Source organism: Cynoglossus semilaevis, chromosome 8 (genome assembly GCF_000523025.1).
Source record: "Cynoglossus semilaevis isolate Cse_v1.0 chromosome 8, Cse_v1.0, whole genome shotgun sequence".
Classification (NCBI taxonomy): domain Eukaryota; kingdom Metazoa; phylum Chordata; class Actinopteri; order Pleuronectiformes; family Cynoglossidae; genus Cynoglossus; species Cynoglossus semilaevis.
In genome coordinates this window covers 4,331,397-4,345,669 of record NC_024314.1, presented here as the reverse complement: position 1 = coordinate 4,345,669, position 14,273 = coordinate 4,331,397, and the positions used below count along the sequence as shown (strand labels likewise).

Sequence of the window (14,273 nt, the reverse complement as noted above, 5' to 3'; positions counted from 1 at the left end):
AAAAAAAAAAAAAAAAAGGGAGGCAAACACAAACACAGAAAAATCTGGTTAGACACAACACTGACACAGACACACAAGCAAGGAGTACATACACACATTATTGATGTACAAGTGCAAAAATAACTGACACGGTAAGGCATTAAAGAGTCCTTGACTACAAAGTCACTCAGCCTCCTGCTCACAAAAAGATGCTGCAGGTGATATAAAAAAAATCTGTAAATTTCACACACACGCACACACACAGACACACACTAACTGGAATGCTATTACTGACAAAGCAGCCCATTTACTTTAGAAATGACAAAGCGCCCATGTTCTAAAAGCTTTACTTCTCTCCCGCTTTAGGTTTTTTTTCTTCTTTTCTTTGAATGACAAACTTCATCATCAATCATCAATCAAGCTTCACCTACAGCAACTTACCAGTCTTCACGTTCCTCATTGTCAGTGTTGACATTTGTAGTATCTCCACTTTCAAATACAACAATCTTCCTTTTCTTTTCTTTTTGTTACTTAAAGCCTCCTCGGTTCAACAAGGACAAGGTTTTTTCTGACAAACATTGACTAAGATGTGAATGCAGCTGTCTAAAGCTGTGCAGATTCACAAAACAGAGGCCTTTTGGTTGATATGCTGCACCTGGGTTGACAGTTGACATGTTGCCATGTAATGACACATTTAGGCCAACAGAGGGTAGTTAAAATCTACAGAGGGAGGATCTCACAAGCTATATACACTCTGATTGGTCTCTGGTGTCTTACACAATATGAAGAATTCCCTCACCTAACAAATGACCATGGTTAAAAAAAACAAAAAACCTTTAACTTTGTGGTTTCTTAACCTAAGCAAGAAATTAATTCTATAAGATTATTGTATATTCAGTAAATCTAATTCAGTTCATCTACAGACGTTTGCACAAATGCATCTTTGTCACAGAGCAAACGGACAAGTCTTTGTTTCCCCACCACTCCCACAGGAACAGCACAGTGAGGTTCAGCAACTCAGTGAATCAGAGTGAAATTACTGCAACACATAAAGGGATTAAATGCTGCAAATGCCACATCGTGCTTGTTTAGGACCGCAGCCAGGAGCACCTCTCTCCCCATTTGAAAAGTGCTGAGTCCAGAAAAGCATCACTCAGTGCCAGGAAGTCTCAGCAGGGCCTTCACTTGGAAGTCCCTGCCAGTCATTTGTAATCCATATATGGTAAAAATAAATTTAAAAGGAAATCTGTCTCTCCAACGTCATTATCAGTCTGAAATGAGGGTGAGATTCCTCAGGGTAATCTGTCAGAAGAATCTGTTCGGGACAGAAGCTCTGGGCCGACTGTATGTGGGTGGTTGTGAAGCGGTGACATCATCAGGCTATGACTAAACATATGGGACTGTACGAAGCCATCACACTGAGAAAACACATAGAGAAGTCTGAAGAACCCTATAAATAAGTAGGTAGACTTTACCATATGGGATGTTTGCTGTCTGTCAAAGACCCAAGGTTCCCTTTAAAGGATGTCCTGTTTACCCAGTTTCAAACAGTCAAATACAAATTTTGAGACTGATATTTCAGCCTGGAAAAATTGGAAAACATTTTTTCCTCCTGTTAAACTGGTTTATTTGAGTATTTCTCTCCCTGTATCAACAAAACAACAAATGTTGTTGTGTACTCATACTGTACATAATTTAGATGTTGTTTTTATTTAGAGGTCTGCTCTGTCTGTGTCTGTGTGTCATTTCTTATAAAAGGTAATGTGTGTTGTTTTGTACGCACACATATCCACGCATCACTTCTAAACATAGTTTTTACATTGTGAACCATATTCTGGTTCACTGTCCTTCCCTTAGGTTTGATCACGCCAAGCAAAACACAGACTTTTGAATAAGTGGACAACTGGATTTATTGTCTAAGGCACGGCTTCACACATAACAGGCATGACATTGTCTGCATGTGTGTGTGTCACATAAAGAGTAGGGAAAAACACATATTCACCAAACTAATAAAATACCCCAAACTGTGGCCAAACTTTTTCAAATGGCAATTCATATCCTTTACTTTTGCTGCACTCACTCCTGTCAGTTGTAAACGCTGGTGGGCACAGCATTTACTGAGCGAATGAAAAAAAAAAAAAGGAAAAAGAAAAAAGATGCACAAAAAGATGAAGTAGAGCAAAAGAATATGTAAAATGTGGCTAATGGAGCCTGGAAGTGTACCTGGGCGCCGATTTTGCATTATGAGTCCAAACACAAATGTCGTCCACATAAATCTTCATATTTAAGAGGCATTAAAAGTCGGATGACTCACACGACTCTCTCCCTATGGGGACACCGCTCAGTGAAACAGAAACATTTGTGTGTGAGAAGCGGAGCCAGAAAATGCAAGAATCCATGTCTGTGACCGTCGGCTCTGCCTCGCAGTGAGCGCATTCACAACACACTCTCTCTCCTCAATGTCATCTTCTGTCCACAGAGGAGCGAAGGAGGATGGGCAGCCAGTCAGAAAGGGATTTGAACCAAGCACAAAAGATAAACAGTGTTCAAATCTGAACAAAATGATCTCATTATTTAAGGACAACCCTAAGTTCATTTCGTTACAACACAAAATCGATGCAAACGTTCTTTGCACACACTGCAGGAAGAATTTTTATTTAACAAAGGATCTGTATACTAAATTATCAGATGATAATTTAGGCTCAATTAGATCCTCAGCTTGAGTCACAAGACAAAAGCTTCACCAAATCTTTGAAAACAACTCTTGCTGCGTTCTAAGAGACACCGTTTAGATGCACAATAATAACTACAATCCACCAATTCCTTGAAAACTCCCTACAGAGAAATTGACCGACAATTTAATCAGCAAAGCTGTGACATTTCCCAATATAAATATTTTTTTAATAATTACTTGAATGAATGATGAAAATAGGCTTGAAACACATACAGCTACCTGCTGTTGTTTGTTGTTCTCTTCAAGCAACTTACAGATTAAAAGTAAATCTTTGGGACCTCGGTTAATCCCTGCTTGGTCTTAGGTGCCTAAAATATAATTACAAGTGCTATGCAACATGAACACCTTTGTTAATTGACACTCTGATTATGTCATTAGCATGAAGCAAACAAAAAAGATCCATGTCTGCAACCCTTGTGTTTTAAGACAGTGATTCATAGAAAAGATATAGGTATAAGTAATAATAAAAAAATATCTACAGGACATTTTCAAATGGATCAAGATGTTTTTTCTTTTGTTATTGTCAGACATAAATATGGTTGGCAACGTGTGGACAGACAGAGCAACACAGATTTGAACAGAGCAGCTGAGTGTGGAAGGGTTCGAGAGATTGAATAATTAAAAAGGTCACGCCACCTACCTGCTGTGTGTCACTTCACACGTGCACACAGTTCTGAGTAGGAAGCTGAAGATAGACTAGGGGGACAGACTGAATAAAGGGGTGATCGTTTCCCCTCAAACACAGCGTAGTTTGTGAACTAATTGGCTGAATTCATAATTAATTTTCTGACATTAAGCCTTGGGGTCTGTGCCAACAATACCCAACCACTTTCTAAGGATGTAAAGCCAGACTCACTGCTGAAGGTGCTGCTCCTGTTCTGGTCTGTCCCAGTGCAGGTTGTGACCAGGTTTCTAACTGCATCAGTTAAGGCTCAGAACTGAAGACAGAGCTTTAATGTAGATTTAGACTTCCTCAATGAAACCTCTGTGCCATTGACAAATCCAGAAAATCCATTCCCAATGGGTTTTTAATCGACATACCAAGATGTGGTCGTCTCTCTTTCCTGACTGTTTTATCCTTGGGGATAAAAAAAACATAATTGTGGAGAGATATTTGTGGCGTTTTTCAAACGTTTCACATCAGCGTGCAGTGCTTGAGCACACTGACACGCACACACACATCAGTTCAGTTACTGTGCCTTAGGTTAAGTTTAAAAGGAAAACAAACGAGCGTGTTTACTTCATCTTTACCTTGCAACTAATAACTAGCAGTAAAGCAGTAAATGATGAATGCATTGAAGAGAAGACCTCTTTATACACATAGAGTATGTAGTATTATGGAGTATCCTATAAAAATAAGCATAAGTTTAAATATTGCACCAGAAAAATCCAAGCAAAATCCTACTATATAACCCTAGTAAATATTAGACATTAATAATTAGTGTCGGTGTCCATATATCTGGAGAGGTTGACAGCTTTTACTGATGTTTATTTCAGGGATGAACACATTAAGTGTTATAACACCTTCATCCAATCCCTGAGTTAAAAAGTTTTCTTTTTAGATAAACATGTCCACACTAGAAAAAAAGAATCGTACAAATAATTATAGCCTTTGTTATTCACTGTTATAATGGGAAAATGCATGTAGGAGTGTCAGGGCCTGGCAAACATACTCACCATGGGAGCCATGATTATTGTTATAAAAATTGTACTGCTATAAAAAGGAAGCTGTGATTGATTTGTAGTCAAACGCTGCAAATGTAAAAGTAAAGTTGGATTAGACGGTAATAACTTTAATGGGCATGTTTCAATTTTATTGTGTTATTATAAATCCTTTTACTGTGCCACAATCTAACCACATCTTCTGCAGAATTACCAAGACTAATAGCTATTGATCATTAAGTAGATGAAACAAGTCCGAATTTGTAAAAAGTAAAAACATAATAATGTTCTACTACAGGTAGTTTTAAAAGATTACGCTAATCTAAGTATTGTAGTTAGTGCTAAGCTGTGGAATTAATTTTCACTAAGTGGAGCTTCAGACAAAATCTTTAAACGCTTTGTCAAACACACAGCACATCTCTGAAGTCTGCATTCGTCTGTATCTCTCTCTGTTGATGTTACAACAACGCTTTGAATTTCAAGGTAATGTCTCAGTTTGAGTTCTGCTGTAATCCTTGCCAAGACTGTAAAACACAGAGCACTTGATTTAAGATGGAGCTGGATAACTTTATCTTTCGACACCCCGCAGCACCAATAGCTCTGCTATTAATCCAAATTCAGCAGTTACTTCCTCCGATTTAATTTCCCAGTGGAGTTTGACGGGGGTAGGGTTGGGGATAGAGTGGAGGGAAGAGACAACTGTTAAAAAGTTATCTGACAGTGTGCAGGGGGGGGGGGGGGGGGGGGGCGTGGAGCAAAATCCATCCCTTTTACAGCTGATTCCTATCAAAAGCTGCAGCTTAGGGAGCATCTTCAGAGACGTCGGAATGAAAACCACCTTAAAGCAAAGTAAAACTTCCATGCTCTCCACCATAGATGCACGTCTCAGTTGAAAGAATTTTTGTTCTTAGTTTCCTTAAGTAACAAGCATCTCGGTGATGGGATTGTTTGCTCTAAATGTTGTAGCTTTTTTCTTATCCCTTGTAAAGTATGTTTGCTTTTTTAACACAAAAATCTCATTTGAACAATGGGAGCCATTTATCCCTTTCAGATTCTGGAGTTCTTCCAGGGGTAAACCTGTCAGTGCAAGACCAAAACAAAGAAAGAGAAAACAGGAAGGTGTGGACACCCTGCCGCACCAGCCCAGCTTTACTATTAATATCAAATTACTTGTCCATATTCTCAGCACCTCGGGCAGAGGAGAATGTGATTTCCATGAACTAAACGAGGTCTGTGAGAGCGTAGGCAGGTGACAGCTTGACACGGTTATATTTAGCTTGGTAAGCATGCTTTACCGAATGCCTTCAAACTGCAGGATTGCTTCAATTAGCCATGAAAATGTTCAAGTTTTCAAAATACAAACAGGAAGGTGGAAGGAAACCCGAGCTTCTGTAGCCCGCCTTGTGCTTTTTACGTCCAATCAATAAAACCTTGTTTCTGGAGCTGCGGTTATCAGTGCGAGCCACAGCCTGAGCCAAAGCTGAAACACTTCCCAGTACAGGAAAGCGCCTGCAGCGTGCCAACCTGATGAGCGTAGTGATGGCGTGGCCTGCCTTGTGAGGGTGAGGTAAGAACTCCCTGCACCACCAGCTTGGTGTCAGCGAGAGGCCAGGCAAGCACAGGCAGCCTGCCTGAGTCCAGCAGCCCCAGCTCAGCTCCCATTGGGTCGTTACAGGAAGAGCCAACGTGATTCACAGCTTCCTGCTCCAGGAGAATGAGGTGCTTCCACCCCCCTCCCCAAAACGGTGCCCGTGAACACACACATACATCTCTCAGCCCACTCCCCGTGGACGGTTAGACAGCCAGCTCTGTGCTGTACTTGGGCTTACATTGGGAGGAGGCCAAGTCAAACAATGTGCTGATAAAGTCCAGAGCTGAGTGGTGGAGTGAACACAGAGAAAATGTACAAGAACTGTGCCACAGCACAAACACACACTCTCCCACTGAAGAGATTCACACAGCCAGGTACACTTAAAAATAATTCTGCTTTGTCTAATTTTCATAGCTGGAGCCATCAATCCTCTCGGTTTAAAAACATCAGTCGTACAGAGTTAATTGCTACAGTCTGTGACCACAGTGCACTCATTTGCCAGCAAAAATATTGTAAATGTTAACAGTAAAACAAAATGTACTGTGCTAAACAATTGTCACAGTTTACACAAAATTATCTAGGTTTACCTTTGACCTGCTGCTGTTGTCATGGTAATGCACACACAGATAATGAGGGTTCACGTAAAGGTGATTTGGAGTCTGTTTGATCATTTTCACCACTTGTACTCTTTATATTCTCCCTGTAGTGTGGCAATTACAACAGTTTCATTGTCAACCTAAATTCAGTTTAGACTTTAATGTTTTAACTAGGGTTTTCAAAACATGTCAATTAATCCAAAGTTAAAGTGTTAATTATGTTAATTAATTCACACAATCAAGTATACACTAAAAGCTCAATCATAAAGATACTATTACATGTTTTGTTTTCTTTTTTAACATGGAAGCATCCTCATGACAAAGTAAAATCTCATTCATTTCAAATTAATTAGTTTAACAAATAGAATGATGAGGTTAGTGAAAACAGTGTTTTTAGATTAACAAGGCAAGGTTAAGTGGACACCAGGGTATTATCAAATAACATATTTACATACTTTTTGTTGTTTTTCTTAGAATGTGCGCCGCCTTTCCTGGAAACGTGGTTTGAAACCAACTCTCGAATCGCCATTAACTGAAACAAAACAGTACCAGCTGTGGCTAGTCTGCTCCCTGGGCACAGATTAAGTGAACATGTTTTGAAGAGGGAGCCAGTGACTTTACTGACTTTAACGGAGAGGTTTTATCCAAGCCCCCTCTGATGGGCTTCCAACACAAGTTGGCCTTTTTCTCTCTTTTACCACATCCCATCATCTCAGCCTCTACTAATTCACAGTGCTTCGAGGGACCAGGGCAAAAGCCCAACCACCACCCCTCATACATACACTAACACACCAACACACACACACACACACACCTACTCAGTGGTAGTCAATTAGTCCTGCCCCAACCTTGCAGCTGAGAGATAAATGGTATGGAGTCTCAGCAGGCTTTTGTGCGAAGCTGTGCTCCTTGTCTGCCGTATGTGGAACAGCTCTCTGGAGGGTGTCAAGCCCCACCACTACGAAGAGACGTGGCGAGCACGATGCAGAAAAGCAGCTCATGGTGTTAATACATATATTAGAATGTGACCACCAGGATCCCACCTCAATAATCAGAGAAAGAGTTCTGACAAGCAGGGGGAGGGGAAGGATGAGGTAGGATGTGGAAGAGCCGGAGAGGAGGTTGTGTTAAGGTGCGAAGCCGCACGTACTTTTTCAGGTCATTCCACTTACACCTCATTAACCACGGTGTTTGTGCAGTCAGGCTTTAATCTGTCTGCTGCAGGAGAACAAACATCAGCCATCAAATGTTCCAGGCCCAGAAACAGAAAGATTTTGTTTCAAACTGTTTACACCCACTATACAATACATTACGTTTATGAAAAGTCTGTATAAACTCTGTATAAATATCGTATGTAAACAAATTAATAAGAACATTTGACTTGACCAGTATTATAATTTGTAATTTACTTTTATTTTAATAAATACTGAATTACAGACTGAAAACACAGTGACAGGTATAGAAGCGCTGTATTGTTCACAGACAGAAATCCAGTTTCAATTATGACAAAACAGGATTTTTCAGCCTTGGTCCTTAGTTTAGTTGGCTCTTGGTGTCTGGTTTAGTTTTAAAACACTAAGGTCAAATGAGGTCAATTAAATATTGTGTTATATTCAAACTCTTACTTTGTCACAAGGAGTACAGTTGCGAAAACTCTTTCTATGCTCAGTGTTGAAAAAAATATCAATTTAGTAACAGACAAAAGGAAAACAATGAGCTCTTATATTTAACTTGACCTCGCTGGCTGTGTTCTCAGCAGGAGGCGTTGTGCGCCCAAAGCTTCACTTTCATTATCCTAGTAAATCAAGTGTCTGAGCTGCATTATCTGCAGCAACATGATCAACAATCCTTTTAACACCTCACACACTGCGCTTACAGGCAACTCCCCCAACCGGAGTGTGCTGACAAGTTATATATATGACTCCCACACTCACTAACTTTTCACGACGTGTCAATTCTATCAGTACACACACGCTCACTCACTTACTCTCACACACACCTTTAAATCAGGCCATGGTGTCAGCAGGGATGAGGCAAAGGCAGGTGCATTGTATGTGTTTGTATGAGATGGCAGAAGACATAAACACACACACACACACACACACACACACACAGCGAGGTGAAAACACAGCGAGGTGAAAAATTACAGGGAGGGAAGTGCGAGTGGCCTGGTGGATTAACTGCGGAATAAAAGTGCTGATGGGCAACAAAAGAGAAAAAACTGCTATTCATCACCCGGGCACAGGATCAAACTCACACACTTCTCAAATGCCCTCCTTGAATTATTGTGCAGTGTGGCTGTCCTGGCAGCTCCAGAGATAATGCTGGGCTACCTGAATTGATTTTAAGAAAAGGACACAGACTCTCACTCTGGAAAAGAACTGACATCATCTCTGCACCAATGGTGTGACAAAACTTGTGTACTATTTGTTAAAGAACCAAGATATTGTTTCGCCCTGGTCAAGTGTTCTCCTAGTGCTAATGAATCAAGAGGTCTCGGCTAATAATTCTTTTTTACAGCCACGTAGCTGACATCATTGATAAATTTACTACGTATTTTCTGCATGCGAGGCATTAAGTGGATCACTATACGTTGTACCTAAAGGAAAGAACCTAAAGACTATTATTCTGATTATGAGCTGCTGTGGTGTTACTTAAATTAGCTTTTGATTTTATTCTTTACTATAAATGGATAGCAATAAAAAAGAAAATTAAATGTTAAATGGAGGTGGATAGCAAAAAGAAAATTAAATGTTAAATGGAGGTCAGTCCAGCCATAGACCTGGTGCTTTAGAGGACTGTTTTAAAATTAAACTCACTATAACATAGCAAACCTTTCTGTGACAAACGCAACCTTTTACTGAAAATAAGGGTTTTCACGTAGGATCTGTGCGCAGCCCAATATTAGGACAGTTGGAGATCAGCTGTAGCTCAACGGGGTAGTGACAAAAGGCCCATATTTGAATCCAGCTGTCTGACCATATTTCCCGTCTGACCTCAGCTTCACACCAGTGGTTACCGTTAGCGAACAGTTAGGAAGGCAGAAGAAATTAACACCCTCACTTTGAATGCATAAATCGCAAACTTGGATGACGAGCTGTTCTCAGGAGTCCAGCAGAAATGTGCAAACTGTTATTCCTCCAACCACACATTCTCTCTTCCATTCTACATGGAAATTATCAACCCACAATAACCCACAGGCTCTCATATCATTGATCATATCATCATGTTTTTTCAATTAACAATACGATGGTGCGTTCAGTAAAATCCTTTACACTACGCAATAACACGTTGGATCTAATGCTACCAAGATGACAGTCCATCCAAACGCGTGTCGTCGTCCTTATTTCTTAGCAGATTTACAAACAATGGCTTTGCTTTGTGCTGGGCATTTTGTCACTTGTGAACGAACCCCAGCAGATGTCCCCTTAGTAAATGACTGCATGATGGAAATCAAATGTTTCACTGTTCTTTTTCACCTACAAGCACTGCAACTACTGAAGGTTTCAACAGCATCTATTCGTACATATACATATATATGGACGGCGGCCATTTAACTTGAAAGTGACAAAAATCCACTGTTCATCAATCAGCTCCATCATTGCCGCACTAACAGTGTTTTCCCTCCACAGACTGCCATCTGTTACAGTTTAGTGCCTTCCCTCTAAGACCAATCAAAGGCCAATTTTATCAACAATCGTAACATCAAAGAAGGCTAATAAAAAACCATTAATTTCAATCTAATGTCATCAGCTTTATCTACAAACTGCTGTAAGTGCAGCATAATATCGCCGCTCCGCTAGATGGGACATTCATATGCATCAAGTCTATGATCGTGTGAATGGTTAGGTTGTGTGTGTGTGTGAGTGTGTGAAAATGCTCAATGAGCCCTCCGTTGAAGCCCTGACAGTACATAGGCCTACACAATGGAGGAGGAAATACCATGAAAAGGGATGAATCATGGGTCCCACAGAGGAGAATTCCTGACCACCTCAGGGTTAGGTCAGAAGTGCTGCCTGAGCAGCAGTGACTGAGTGCACTTATAACACTGAAAACAGTGTAAAAATCAAATATATGTCAATAGAATCCATTTCTTTTCCATTTGCTCCTTGGTTCTTAATCATTCAACAGTATCTGTCAGAGATGTTCTCTTCTCAGTCCGAACATGGGACTCAGCGGTGGCCTCCATTTCAACTCGACGGGGTCACAGAGGTTACCTTCCCCTTTTAAAAAATAGAAAAGCCCCTGTCACACTGCAAGGTTTCTTTGCTGCCTGCCACAAAACGTCTCCTGACACAAAGCACTCAAATCAACACACTCCCACAGTACTGCCAACAAATGTGACCTCCTGTTTTCCTCGCACTACTGAAACAAAAAGGGAAAAAAAACCCTAACTGACCTCCACCTTGCCAACAGAAAATAAAAAATAAATGAAAACAATGTTCTGTCCAACTCTGTCAGACCACAAACCAAAGTAATATTTTCTGCTAACTTCTGCTCAAGATAGTTTCCATTTGAGATTTAAGGTGATGGCTTCAACTTTACACTGAGTTGTGTTCAAGGCCTGGGGGAAAATGCTTTTCAGTGTTTATCTTTGGCTGGCTGGTCTGAGCCAAGGTCTGTAAAACACTGCAGAAATCCCACTGCTGCCACTTCTCAAAGAACAGAAGAAAAATAAGATGAGAGAAAAAGCAAGCCCTTGCAAAGTTTCAGTCGCAGAACACTCCATAACTTATAATAATAGGAATAATTCAGATAACTCGAGAGTCCTGTTGAAAAAATGTCGCAACGTAACGACCCATTATGGTACTCTTACTGGTTTTTGTAAAGGTTTAGCTCATAATGTCACACTTCACAGTCGGGTCGCAGCTGTGAGTCATTTCACTGGTTAAGATAAGGAGGAGGAGTAGTTGACTGGTCTCCACCTTTCTTCAGATGGTTTATTACAGACGCTCACTTCTTTATTATCTGGACTAACGCTTGTTTGGTTTAAAAACAAAAGCTGAGAAAATGTAAACGTTCCTCTTTTCTGTTCCCCTTCAACCATGACTTTCAATCTCACTGACTCTCTGTGACTCTCGTACATAAGACCACGCAAACAGGCACTCTGTGAAACAGGTGTGTGTAGCTACTTTTGAAGATTTATAAAATGGTAAAGAGACACAGAGAGAAAATAAAAATGAGGAGAGACTTTGTTATTGGTAATTGTATTAGATAACTTCCATCCAGATAAGAGTTGTTAATGGTATTAGATAACTTCCATCCAGATAAGAGATTCTGGTCACATCCCCCAGCCCTATTAGAAAAGATCGAGGTCACCAGTAGCTATTGTGGACGACTCTTATCTAAATGCGTTTTATCTGTGTCCCTACACCAGAGTCAGAGTTTTTCAGATTTACCCACAATACTAATTTAAGACAAACTGTTAAATGTCTAAACTGTACAATATCATAACTTCTGAACGCACTTTGTGTTGGTAATTTGTGAAAATAAAAAGTGACTCTAGACTTCTAGACAACCTCGTTTGATACATAACTTTTATAGACAAATATGAAAATAAAAAGAATCACTTACTTACAGCCTTTCCTCTGCATTTATCACCATTAGGAACTAATAAAGTAAATGTCATTTGCCAGCACTGACTCCAGTGATCTTTGCGTAAACTGTGGTAAAACCTGAACTCATAACATTTTCTGAGGTGTGACCCTACCCATCTGCTCACACAAGCATTCAGCACACACACGCAAGCACATTTACACACAACCCCCACTCACCACACACAGAGGTCTGCCCTGATTAAATCAAGTGCACAGAGAGCAGGGCCCCACTGCCCCGCAGAAGCCACTTCACCGGTTGCTTTACTAGGCAGACTTACTCCCCAATTATAAAGACCATGAGGCTTAAGTCAGTGGGGGAGACAGGGATTGACCCGTAAGGGCACGACATAAGTCCGGGGTCAATAGGTGACTGTCCAGTTCAGGAGTTAGGGGAAGGAGAAGGACAGGAGCACTGTGCAGATACAGTAAACACTGCAGTATTGGACACTGTTGTTAATGACAAATTAACTGCTAGTGTAAGAAACACAACACAAGAAGGTGGAGTTAGTGGTGTAGCGACAGGAGGGTGTGTGTCACGTGACGAGTAGGTGACAGGCAGCAGTTTAGAGCTGTCAGTTTGTGTGTGTGTGTGTGTGTGTGTGTGTGCACATGGAGGGGAAGGCCACAATGTCTGCGCAGAAAATTAACAATTCCACCCCGTGCTGGGTCTGCACAACATTAAATGTGCAAAACAAATGAATTACAGCTCAGGGGGAGCTGAATTAACTCTATATATCAAGCCAAGTCCAAATAGTTCAAGGGGTGAGGGGCTGTGTGCCTCAGCTGATGAGGGGGGAAGGGGCCGGGATGAGTGCACGAGGCTGGAAAGCGAGAGGGAAAAATAAAGTAACTCAACATTGCTATCTCCTCCCATTAAAGTTAACCACTTCTCTCTCTCCACTGCCATAAAGCTGTCCAACCCACCCTTGATTTATTCTGCCCTTGCCCATGCTCCTGTCCTAACTATCGTATGGCTCCAATTAATTTTTTTTTTGTTGCTCTCCATCCCTGTAAATGTAATGAGATTGCAGCAAACCCGAAAACTGCTGACTCTCGTTAATGTCAAATCTGGAACGCTGGCCGCAAAAAAAGGCAGAAAGAAGACGCATCTTCCCCCAATAATAGCATTTTAAGAGGTGCGGAGTCTTTTCAAAGATGTAATTAACATCATCCATTGCAGCATTTTTGCACATTTGCAAATACAGACAGACAAAAGCTCAAAGCTGACTAAAGAAAACATGGACAGCAACGTGGGCTTCGAGAGGAATTATGTCCCCGCTGACACTTTATCCATTTGTCCACCTACTCCTCACCCACTCGGCTGCTCCTCTTTAAAGTGAAAAAGTCTGGGTGCTGCTGTGATGAAGGGAGGAGCACTTTTTAAACTGTATTTTTAAACAGGGTGTGCATCAGCAGCGGCTGGAACAGGCTGATGAGAAGATCAGATATGAGAGAATGGCCATGGTAATTGCATTTGGGCCCAAGATGCAGCGTTCTAACCTGCAAACAAGGTCAACAACACAAGGCTAATTATGTGAGGACTTCAATCCTAATCATAACTTCCAGTGGTCTGCAGGAGACAGACGCAGGGAGATAATGTCTACTGCCTGTGCTGATAGTGTGATTTAGCTGTACATCGGCCGTTATGGGTGGGCTGCAGGTGCACAGCGGGAGGTATTAAATGGACTGTTTTGGTCAGAGCTGAACGCAGCTGGCAGGTGTTGCTGTGAGGGGACTTTATTACCCTATAAACTATCTGAGACAATTCACTCACAGCGTCTTCTGAGGACAGCAAAAGCCCCGATTCAATTACGGCCAGGGCTGAGTGTGGAGAGCCCTGGGAGCGCGGTGAGGTTCCACTCATTGTTCTTCGTGTCACCTTCTAAGCACAGAGTACAACAGCCAGTGTTCTCACGCTGCAGGAGGAAAATGGGAAAAAAAAAACCAAAAACCCACTCTGCCGGTTGTAGTTGAAACACGATACACGAGTGGAACAACCAGCAAACCAAAGGCCGATGCGTTCTCTCAGGCAAGTTTACGACGCCTCTGCATGTCGGAGGAGTGTATTTATGGACGATAACGTGATTGACTGACATGTTTGAGACAATTAGAAT

The 14,273-nt window shown here is 41.2% G+C and overlaps 1 protein-coding gene across 4 annotated transcripts in view; it reads right to left on the bottom strand.

Annotated features, from left to right (window-relative positions):
- Positions 1 to 14,273, bottom strand: part of LOC103381637 (C-terminal-binding protein 2) — a 79,581-nt gene that overhangs the window by 47,724 nt on the left and 17,584 nt on the right. Inside the window, exon 1 of one of the 4 annotated variants that reach the window (XM_025057654.1) lies at positions 421 to 562. The exons of the other annotated variants lie outside the window; for them this stretch is intronic. The gene's annotated coding sequence lies outside the window, so the exon portion shown is untranslated. Of the gene's footprint in view, positions 1 to 420; positions 563 to 14,273 lie in introns of those variants that run through there. 4 annotated transcript variants of the gene reach the window in all.